Source organism: Lytechinus variegatus, chromosome 3 (assembly GCF_018143015.1).
Source record: "Lytechinus variegatus isolate NC3 chromosome 3, Lvar_3.0, whole genome shotgun sequence".
Taxonomy (NCBI): domain Eukaryota; kingdom Metazoa; phylum Echinodermata; class Echinoidea; order Temnopleuroida; family Toxopneustidae; genus Lytechinus; species Lytechinus variegatus.
Genome location: NC_054742.1, coordinates 5,086,732 through 5,099,110, shown reverse-complemented (window position 1 = coordinate 5,099,110; position 12,379 = coordinate 5,086,732). Strand labels below are relative to the sequence as shown.

Genomic DNA, 12,379 nt, shown 5'->3' with positions numbered 1-12,379 from the left:
CGGATGTAATATCACATTGACATTCAATAATAGAAACTTTATCCTGTGATTTTACTGGTACCTTGATGCCGGCGGTCTCGGCCAATCACAGTGTGCCAAGGACAGGCGCGAGCACTGATTGGCCGGCTGCCTTGGCAAACCACAGCGCAGCTCACATCACACCCGAGTGGAGCCAGACAATAGCATGCAACCGGGCATGCCAGCCCCTCACGGACACAATATAACCCGTACACAGCAGTGTATTCAACATACAACCAGGGGTGAAATATACATGTACATGTATTATAAAAAGGTTTTTGCAGGAAAGATGAATGAATCTTGCACCAATTCCGTCTTGGTAAATGCAGATTAAATTATTATAATTATATAATCAAAAAACACAATACAGGACTTTGTAATAATTGTCAAACTCATGAAACCATAGAGCATTTCATGCTATTATGTCCTTTATATACCAGACAAAGGGATCGACTTTATCGCAAATTGAAAGTTACGAACCCGAACTTACGTTATTCGCCAAAGAAGAAAATTTTCCGGCCATTTTAGCCTTTATAAAAGGCAGCGGAAAATATAACCAACTGTAGAGAATATATAAACAATATCTGCTTGTACTAATTAATACATGTGAATACCTATATATGAGGCTGTTTACTTATTATTTTGTTGTTGTGTGTATTTATATTCAGGCTTATTTTGTAGTACCGGTAGTATGTAAATAGAGAGGGGAAAAAAGAGAATTAAAAAAGCATTTATATCTGGAGATTCTATTGTGAATTTCATGTAGATACATTTTCTTTCTTCTTCTGTTCTATATTTTTACTTGGTTTTTTAATAAACCAAAGATATGGAGCAAGGAGCGCTTATGATGCTTTCGAAAGACACATTATTCAAACCAATTAACTAACACCCATATCCATGAAAGGAAAACACAAGCACGAGTACTAACTGTCAAATCTAACAAAAGATGTTTATTAAACAAAATACTCATAAGATTTTAATACTCCACAACGCCTTTCCTCATTGAATCTATATCTCACACAGTGCAATTAATATCAAAATGGAATGACGAGAGCTGTACAGGGGAGGGTGGAATCCCTCTCGCTTTATAGCCTGGTGGAAATCATCGGATATCTATGGATAGCGCCACCTCCACATTAAACTCAACCAACCAACAGCTTTGCTCAGGGCCTGACAAAGTCTAGCAGCTCGCAGATGAAACATCGCTTTCCAACCATGTTTGATACATCGTGAGACAACTGGATATTTCTTCTACTCAATCCTTTACCAGGATCAACTTCTTCCACATCAATAGGGCTGTTGTCGATAACTTCTTTATCGCTAGTCCTGTTGATAATCGCTTGTTTTTTGCCACTTTGCGATAACCTTTCTCTCGTTGTCAATAATACCCGCTACTATGTGGGGACACAGTGATTATCTGCGATTTCACAGAATTCACAGAAACGGCCTTTTGAAAGTGGCTTTTCTAACCAAAAATCATCTGTATTTTTCCTCAAACTGTAGGGAACAGTTATCACAAAATCTCAACAAAATATATATACTTACTAGCCACAAAACACAATCCCCCCCAACTTGGCTATAATCATGACAATCCAAATATCATGACTTCACTTGACTCCATTCGATCGAATAAAAAACATCACTAGAGCAAGCTCAATTATAGCGAAGTACCAACTGACGTAGAAGGCAGTTGACGGCTGTGTGTTGCTGCCTTCTTTGAAGATTTACAGCACGATATCAAAATGGTGGATAGGCGAAAGATGTTGACTGCTCAGAATGATGTCCAAAAAGCCCTAAATTATCGATAAAACTTCATCCAACCCTAGAATAATGCACATAAGTGAGGATGTATTTATGCTAAATATGTTTGTGTAAAGATGTTAAGTAACCATTTACATTCGATGAATGCGGATTTTAAAGCGTTCTTGGTACAGTGGCTTTTTTAACAGCCCAAAATAATATTAATAATTTTTAGTCATAATAATTAATATACACTGGAACAATGATGTGGTTCTTTTTCAACATCATTCGTGAATTGACATAATTTACACTGTAGTGAGTGAAAAGCATATACATGTGTATATATTTTTTATATTGAGGAAGTGCAAATCAACATTTCTATTATGGTCAAGGATATTCTGGCCATATTCCCAGTAATCCACAAACTAGAATCAATATAAAAAAAGTAGGGTAAAAGTACCGTAGATAGAGTTTTAGAATTTCTGTAGAGCATACATCACACATGTAACGTTATACATAATTAAATTTGAAAAAAAAGAATGAGCGGAGGTAGTATTCTATACAGAGCAGAAGTACAGAAACTTGAATATGAAAATTTGAGTTAGTTTAAAAATGTGTTTGGGCAGGAGTAAGATAATTGGTGGATTAGAGTCTCTGACACCCCCCCTAGACGGTAGAAGCGGGGGGGGGGGATGGGGGGACAGATCCCCCAAAATTTGAGGTGGGGGGACAGCCCCCCCCTAAATTTGTAGTTGATAACCTTTTTTTTGGGGGGGGGTTTGCTTGTCAATTTTGTTTCCTGCGCCCCCCCCCCCTAAATTCTGGTGAACCCCCCTTAAAATGTCTCTTGTCCCCCCCTAAAATTTAGGTTGATGACCTTTTTTTTTGCTTGTCAATTTGTTTCCTGCGTCCCCCCCCCTAAATTCTGGTGAACCCCCCTTAAAATGTCTCTTGTCCCTCCCTAAAATTTAGGTTGATGACCTTTTTTATCTTTATTTTTATCTTTATTTTTTTGCTTGTCAATTTTTTTTTACATGTGTCCATCACAAAATTTCAGGTAGACCGGCCCCCCCCCCTAATTTTTTGGGCTTCCGCCGCCAATCCCCCCCTCCCTTCCCGGAGAGGAGATCATTTGGGTGTGGAAACGACCCACAACGAACAACAACAACAACTTCCCGGGTAAACAGCGTCCATCGCAACACAAGCACAACCAAAAGCATTACATATTATTATTACAACGTCTGTTTGTTGAAAATTAAGGATATCCGCTATAGACTTACCGTACCGTACGTCGGCTCGACACGATGGATCGGGATCGGCAGAGACTCGGCGGGCAGCCTTCAAACTTTTCGTCGCTGTCCACTATGGACTCTGAGCATTCCTTTAGATTTCCGGAGTAGAATGGAGAATATCTTACATGTCTTACCAGTACACTTGCCACAATTATCATCTCCCTCATTTGATCAATACTTGTTGTTTGTAGTTTTCCCTTAATTTATCTAACAATTAAACATTTGTGAGGTCAATTCTACTCCCAACTCCCGGTCCAGAGAACAGACTGACGATAAATGCCTAACAGTGTAACACGTTAGTGTGATGCTTATGGGTTATATCCAGGCGCAGGCCAGGGCGCACTCGATACTCTCCATCTCATTTACAGGGCACTGGGCCTAGGGTACGGTACGGCCGGCCGGCCGGGTATACCTCGATCCATTCGGAGCCGGGATTGATCCCGGCCTTTTGCCTCATCATTATCGGTTAGGATGTAGGGATTATGTCCACACCCGAGAAGAGGAGGGGAAACAACTCTGGCCCCATGGAAGAACCCCTGGAAGAACAGCAGCAACAATTATAGTTGCAGCTGGATATGCATGGTTTAGCACCAGCAGTAATTTTTATCTTGCTTGTATAATTGTACACTTTTGTAAAACATTATTTTTTTATCTTACGGAAATAAAAACAACACCAGTTTCGCTTTGGCCTAAAACACCAATTAGTATTAAAACAGCATCGGTTTGATTCTGAACTGCACTGTAAAAACTGTGGTATTAAAACTGACACCAATTGATGTTAATAGAGGACCACAGCCCTGAGATGTTAAAATTACACCCTAGAGATTGAACATAACAACAAAGAGTGTAAATGTAACAACCAAAGGTGTTGTAATAACACCTATAGGTGTAAAACTAACACCACCAATTTAACACCGGTGTAAAATAACTGGTGTGGTCCTCTATGTACACCGGTTAACACCACAGTTTTTGCTGTGTATAGAGTCCGGGCTGGTGTTAAATCAACACCGGAGTTTTTGCAGTGTGGTTTCAGGCAAAAAAGGTTATCTTTTAACCCCCGTAACTTCATTATTTTTAGTTGGCCTATGTAATAAACAACCGTACAATGACACTGATTTTGTTTTTCAAATTATAATCAACCCTAAAAGGAGATGTATTGAGGACTGGGGGGGGGGGCATGATGTCCCCATCCCTTCGGGCCCGTTGCATAAAACTAAAATATATATATATATTAGCATATTTGACACCCAAATTCATTTCAAATTTTCTTTTTTCCGTAATTCTTTGTAATCTAATTTTAAGGTTTTCACACAGAAAGCCAATCTTTCCTTATGTTGTTCTCTCTTTTTTTTTAGAAACTCTTATGCATTTCTGTGCTGTTCATCTTGTTTTCCATTGTTTTTTCAATGGAAATTATATAACAGCCCACTTAACAACTAAATTAATCCCTAAATTAATTGAGCAGACCAGTGAGAATGAAAAATAATCACCCCTTTATGAATTTCATCTCTTATATTATAGACTTTGTACACAAAGTATAAAAATGAGCCATTTTCAGCATGACATTGTCTCGTAAAAAGGCATGTGACGTCGCGATGCTATGTGACGAATTTGGTTTTAAGAGTTGCGCAAGATTTCAAAGAAAAAATTATTAATTTCGCGGCGCTATCTTTTTGTATTTCGGAAATATTGGTGAAGCGTGGGGGGGCCATCATGCCCCCAGCCCTTTTATGGTTAAATAGTATTGAGTTTCCTATGGTTAAAAAAAATTGTAAATTTCACATTTAATATATAGAGAAGAAAATTTAAAAAAATGTTGATATCATATATCCAGATTATATTACTTTTTACCAGCTGATATATTGCGAATGTTGTAGGCCTATTCTACACTTGTATAATGCCTTATTTATCTTATTGTAACTTAGTTTGGGGTTGTACTATTCTGTCTAACCTGAAGAAACTTGTTAGAAAACAAAATAAAATAGTTAGAATCATAGCTGGAGCAAGTCCCAGATATGTAACATTACACTGCTTACTTTCGATATTACAACCTACCAGCAATGTACTTTTATTTATCAGTGTATCAATCGGCTTATGCCTGTTCATTTTTCTCAGTTGTTTGATAGAAATCAGAATTTGTAATACACACTCCTCTTCTTTAATTAATTTGCCAAGACACATGACGTGTTCGTATCAACATGATATTCGTTTTATGGGTCCGAAAAAGTAGAACAATAATCTAAATACATCAGAAATGCACCATCTTTGAATTGCTTTAAGACAAAACTTAGGCTCTAAAGAAAAACTAATATTTGCTCCCTGAATTGAAAGATTTGCTTAGTTACAGTTGTGAGTTGATTGGCTTGACGATTTATCTACTGTTTCATTTAATAGAATGTATATTTAGTTGCTCTGATGATATGGCGTATTCGGACCAAATCTATAGGAATTAGTTGCGAGCGAGTGAAAATTTCGACACTTTTATTACAAAATATAATTTTTTTATAAATTATCTCTCTCTCTTTGGTCGTGAACAATTAGGGGGGCGCAAGCCCCCATCTGTTCGACACTGAAGTAAACTTATAAAATAAAAAAAATCACAGATTTGTCCATTCAAGTTTGCTATAATGTTTATGGCAAAGGCACGTATACTTTTTCTTTTCTTTTTTTCCCCATAATAAATCTGAAGCAGGGGTGTAATATATCTTTATGATTACCCTTGCGAAATAAGGTCTATTATCTTGAATTACCTTTAATGTAATGTTTAGATATTATAATCATTTCATCATGCAATGTATATATTTTTTAAATACTTTTATCGTGAATAAAACCAAACTAAGAGGAGCGACTCGTATAAAGCACTATACTATTTTCTTTAATTCCAATATTTTTTTTGTTCATGAACTTTGATTACAGTCAAACATAAGTCACTGGTGGTTTTTTTTATTTCATATACCTGTTGCAGTAGTTCAATTTGATTCCGTTTCCTAATTCCCAAGAAAAAATGCTAATAATTCGACCAGGCCTACAGATATGAAAGATAAAGAAATGATAACTCTGCGTGAATAAAAAACTCTCTGCACAAAATAATATTAATCATATAATAATGTTTTAATTACCCAGAGTATACCACTTCAGTTAGGAAAATGCTCTACCAGCGGGCCCTACATAAAATAATAATGATATATCATTACCCTTTTTCAATCTAAATGCTGAGCGCCAGAAGGCAGAAGGGGCCATTTTATAAGTCTTTGGGGGTATGACTAGGGCGAGGATCGAACCCACGACCTCCCGGTCATGAGGCGGATGCTTTACCATCGAGCCACCATGTAATGATGTAAATAATGATAAAAGGAAAAAAAGATACAGTATATAGGCCTACGCATGGAAAAAAACAAGGGCAGCGGTACGGTTTTGAAAGTGGGGGGCAGACCATGCGAAATATCACAATCCGATGGTAATTTTGACGTTTTTGTACAGTGTTTTTGAACCCCCTCCCGGTTCCGCGGCCCGTGATAAAGGACTTTAAAAAGTTAGTGCATGACAAAATTAATTTTGATACAGATCTATCTAGGCAGTAAAACTCGTAATAAATGGAAATCGGTCATTGGCGCAATATTGGAAGGGCTTCGATGGTTGCTCCTAAATTCGAATTACTCCCCCTGCAAATGTTCTGTAAAAAGTCAAAGTCTAATGTTTGCTCCATAAAAATAGGATGTTCTGTAATCAGAGTTTCAGATAAGTGCAGAAATCTTGGGGTTATGTTTGATTCTAATATGTCCATGTCTACCCAGGTCTCTAGTATATGTCGATCAGTACAGTACCAATTACGGAATTTAGGGTTCATTAGGAAGTATCTCACTAAGTCTAGTACAGAGAAAATTATACATGCACTTATTACATCCCGTCTTGATTTTTGCAACGCTTTAGTATTATAATGTTTCACAATCTCAATTAGATTGCCTTAGGAAACTCCAACATAATGCTGCCCGTATCGTCACCATGTCCCCCAAGAGGAACCACATAACCCCCATTCTCAAATCTCTTCACTGGTTACCCGTTGTACAGCGCATTAAATTCAAAATCCTCCTACTTGTTTTCCATTCCATTCACAGAACTGCACCTCAATACAACTCTTCCTTGATTACTCCATATCCCTCTCGCAACCTTATGTCTTCTAGTTCATTCTTACTCGCTGTACCACAATCTCATAATTCATAGGGGATCGATCATTTCAACATGCTGGGCCTTTCCTATGGAATAAACTGCCAATAGAAATCCGCAATATTTCTTGTCTCACCACTTTCAAAAGTTCTATGGTTATTCACGCAAGCTTTTAGGTAATTGTTTTTCTACCCCCCTTTTTAGTAGGTTTTTCTTCCTTCCTTCCTTCCTTTCTTTTTTCTTTTTCCTTTTCTTTTCTTTTCTTTATTGCGCCATGAGCATCTTTTTATGATGGATACCGGCGCATTACAAATGTTCATATTATTATTTATTATTATTATTATTAAAAATTTATCAGTGATAAAAGTGATAGAGGGGGCTGTTCATAAATCTTCAACTTTCATTATTTACTCTTTCGTCCGGCTCAACCTACACTGCAGTCGCATCCATCAAGATCTAATCATCCTTCCGGCTTATCCAACACTGTCTGTCTGCGATGCGTTGGGCGGGGACTGGTCCGAATCATGAGTTCTCGGTTGCTTGCGAAAGGTTAGGGTGGTGGTAATGTCTTCCCGTGGTCACTAGTTTGAACTGGATTTCACTTTTATCAATGTCTTAACATAATTAGTAACAGTATTTCATTATCATATTTCAGTAGCTAAGTAATAGACATAGCTGTAAACTTTGTGTATATTTATTTTATACTCTGGAGGATGGGGTGCAGATTTGGCGCTTTGGGTGTATGCTTGTGGAGTGCATGGCTGCCCTTTTGGAGAGCTAAGTTTGTCTTTCTAAGTGAAATTTTAACTTGAATCAAGGTGCCGTTACTGTATAGGTTCCTATAGTGTTGAATTGTCACTTTGTCATCAGCGTGTGGATACTGGTGTTTTTTAATATTTATATTTATTTTGCATTATGATATTGTAACTTTACATGTTTTTTAACCGTGTCATATCAGGACATTGATGTAAAATAGCAATTCGGCTGATCTATTTATCCTGTATAGGCCCTAAATATTTTCTAATGAATAAATAAAATACATACATACATACATCCATCCATATACATACATACATACATACATAAATGAATGAATAAATGATGATTGCATTCTTCAAGATCTACCCATCTGTCCGGCTCAGCTAGCCGACACCGATGATCGTATCCCCCGGGGGAATGGGCGGAAATCTCAGGAGGAACACAATAATGTCCCCCTACTATTTCTGGTATTCTATGATTGGAAGAAATCAAAATCAAAATAAAACATGTGTTTTGGACGAGATGACCTTACTTTTTGGGTGATAACCGTTTTGTGCATGTCAAATTTCTTTTGGTCGAAATTACCTTACATTTGGGATGATAACTTCTCTTTTTTTTTGCTTGTCAAATTTTCCACCCCCTGGTCCCCCTATCTTTGGGGAGAGATTTCCGCCCTTGCCGGGGGGGGGGGGACACTGACATTGACGAGTGGATACCATGCGCGACAAAAAACAAGTAAAAAAAATGTGTTTTTCAAGATATACCTTGTAAGCACTTGAGACCCTTTTTTGTAGTTGTTTCCCTGAATTTTTCTACCTGGTTGATCACGGTCTCACATTCCGATGTCACGGTTTCTCTAACCAAGGTCCATAACTGTCCTGTGGGTGTTTCATGAAGCTGTTCGTAAGATACGAATGACTTTACGCACGACTCGTGATCTTTTCTTATGCATATGCTATGTAATCCCTATGTAATTGAGTTATGACCTAAAAGAACATGTTCCAGTCGTGCGTATAAAGTCGTTCGTAACTTTACGAACAGCTTTATGAAACACCCACCAGGATAGAAACGCATCTGATGTATAATACCCTTTGCCTTTGTAATGATCATAATTAATCATCACTTCCAGGTCTCTCGGAGAAGACCTAAAGTCATCAAATCACCCCCTGGATGATATAAAGAACTCATGTCCATAGATCATACCTTTTAAAAGATTATTATTGACCAAATTTGTGAATGTTTTGTCAAGTTTTAATAAAGACAATGAATTTCCTTTATTATATTTTCATTTTAGACAAATATGATAAAATAATGGTAAAAATAAATCAAGAAGATGCAAAAGTGATGAAATTGAAAATTGATGCAAATATTGTAGTGACCTTTCTTTATAATGATAAAATACGTACGATTACATTGTCATGCTAATTTCAATGTCCCCTGGGTGTTGCCATGACAACAAAATGAATACGGACGAAAAGCTTTACTTGCGAGTGCCTTACGCAAACCGAAAGAGAAATATGAATATTTTTCAGGATACGAAACCACTCAACTTAATTTTTCGACTTGATGGAGATAACGGCATTTGAAGTAAAGTTCTGCGCTGATCTACCACATTGGCCACTCTACATAAAGTTATATGATTGTGACGTTATTCTTTTTTCCTAAAGTTCTTCGTTTATTTACATCTTGTATACGATTGCAACTCTGAGGAACTTCCCTCAAAGGAGACGTCGATGCAGGTTAAAGGACTGGTAAAGTAACGTAAAATTCATGATTTCAGTATCAATATCATTAAATAAAAAATATGTTTTATGATAAAAATAACTAGTTTACGGCAATCAATGATTAAATAGATCCAATATCTTGGTTAATTGTCACCTTATTACGGTAGATTGGGAACGGGCTTATCTCTAACAGTGGCGTATAGGGAGGTGCAAGGCGCCATATAGGGGGAGCGCAAATAAAGAAAAGGAAAACGAAAATGAACAGAAATTGTCATTTTTTCGTAAGAAAAGTCAAACTTAAGGAATAAAATCGTAGAAAAGAAAGACCACTGAAGGAGATTAAAGGAATGGTCCGGTCTAAATGTAAATATCTAAATAAACAGAGTAAAATTCACAAAGCATTATGCTGAAAATGTCGCCAAAAGCAGATAACAACGAAACTATTGAATTTTAAAGTTTATCACTATTTTGTGAAAACAGTTATATGCACATCGTCATGAATATTTATTAGGTGAGCTGATGATGTCATATCCCCACTTTCCCTTTTCTTATGCTATTATATGAAATCATAATTTGTTTCATTTTTTCATACATGTGTAAGAGATGTGTCTCCATTATCATGATTATGATGAAAGAAGTTGCGACAATAAATAACTAATGCACTTAATAAGTTGTCAATCCAATTTTATTTTTTTTATAAACCTAATTTCATATGATAAAATACAAAAGAACAAATGGAGATATGACAAATGGCGAGCTGAAAATTTTTGACATTTCTGCCTAAAGAATGGAAATTTAAAGAACTTTTTTGTAATCGTGGACATCGTACATAGTATAGGTATATAATTTTTGCGAGGCGCGAGTGGAAAAATTCGAGATTTAAACCTAAAAACGGGACACTCTATTCATGTTTTGTAAACCAAAAGGATGAGTAATTGGGGATCTTCCCGCTACTTTGGTAATCATGGTAATGCGAGTGCAAAGCGAGAACAGAAATTTTTGATAACGATTTGAATAAAAAACAAGCTGCGTATCTAAACAAACATGCGCAAGTGTTACTTAGACCTAGAATCTGGGCATTCTAACTACATTTTTATCATGAAAATCAATAAAGCGAGTTTTATGGTTTGAATATTAACATTTTCCGCCCGCGCTGCGCGCTCGCGACTTTTTATTTATCAGGTACCTATTATTTTCATGTATTCCATTAAGTTTTTAAAATATCCCTTTCCAGGTCTGATTGTCAAAACGTACCAGTTACGGCGCTGTCATGCTTGCATTTTGATTGGTTGGTTATGTATGTCTCAATATTGATTATATAACAAACTATATTTAAAATCCCGTTTTCATGACAGTTGATCAAAAATTTCGGCTCGCGGTTTGCGCTCGCATTAATGGTTAGAAATATACCAACTGATTACTGATGTATTCTATTCATAATAAAAAAAAGTGCATGAAATGTACAGTGTTCAGGCCGTAATATCATCATATTCCGCGCCCTCATTATGCATTAATAAATAAGATATCAATTTAACAATTAAATTGTCCCTTTTGTTTAATCTCGCGCTTAGCAAGATGAATAGGAAGATATATAATCATCATATTCATAACATGTCCTAAGGATGTCACGGTCTTATGTCTCAAACTCAAAGTAATAATGAAAAATATCAGCTCTTTATCAAGTGCAATTTATATCCACCTTACAATTTTCCTACAAAGTGTTTGAAATATAAATCTGAAATTGACACCCTTTTCAGATCGGAATATCAAATATTTTAAGCTCGCGCTTATAGCACTCGCTTTTATTTTCATGATAAAAGATGTATTTAGAGTGCCTAGATTCTAGGTCTAAATCTGAAACACGCGCGCACATGTTCATTCAGTCATCCAGTTCCAGATTACAATATCACAAATTTTCTGATCGCCCTTTGTGCTCAAATTATTAATGTAGGAAGATCCCCCTTTCTCATCCCTTTCATGATTTACAAAACATGAATAGAGTGTCCCGTTCTAGGTCTAAATCTCGAACTTTTCCGCTCGCGCTTCGTGCTCGCATTTTTTTATTGTTGGAGTAACGTCAAGTTCTGCTTGCGCTTCGCGTTCGTAGTAATTATTGCAGGCATATCTTTTATTTCAGAATGTTCAAATTTTAGGGGAAAAAATAGGGAAAAAAAATGCTCGCGCTTCGCGCTCGCATTATAAAATAAGGATTAAGATATTATACATTTATGTTGATTTAAAGAATAAAGCTAAGAAGTGACTCAAAGGACTACCCCCTTCAAAGAACAAACACAAAATAATCTTCGAGCCGCCGATCGGGGAAAATGTATGCTACCCGCTAACCGGCAATACAAGCGCGAATATAGTGACATGAAAGATTTTGTTTATTTTCAAAGTCTTCCCCTCATCTTATTTCATTCACTCGTCTTCCTCATTTTTTCCTCCTCTCTTTTCCCTTCTTTATTTGCTCCGCAATTAGGTTAGGGGGGTCGGGTCCCTCGGGGCCCCCCTACATCCGTTTATGTTGATACACTTATTCTTTACAAGAATTCTAACAAACAGTTCTGAAATACATCTTTGTCTTGCTTAATTGATATATACAAACCCTCTTCATTATTTTTACAAACAATCGTCTCTTTTAGGAGAGGATATGCCAATAAATCAGCTCGCGCTTCGCGCACA

At 36.7% G+C, this 12,379-nt stretch overlaps 1 protein-coding gene across 6 annotated transcripts in view; it reads right to left on the bottom strand.

Annotated features, from left to right (window-relative positions):
- The window catches only part of LOC121410052 (cadherin-like and PC-esterase domain-containing protein 1), a 54,842-nt gene extending 46,055 nt beyond the window's left edge, over positions 1–8,787 (bottom strand). For 2 of the 6 annotated variants that reach the window (XM_041601892.1, XM_041601897.1), the window contains exon 1: positions 3,185–3,330. The gene's annotated coding sequence lies outside the window, so the exon portion shown is untranslated. The other 4 variants (XM_041601895.1, XM_041601893.1, XM_041601894.1 and 1 more) reach the window with 4 other exon arrangements.
- Positions 8,788–12,379: the final 3,592 nt, after the last annotated feature.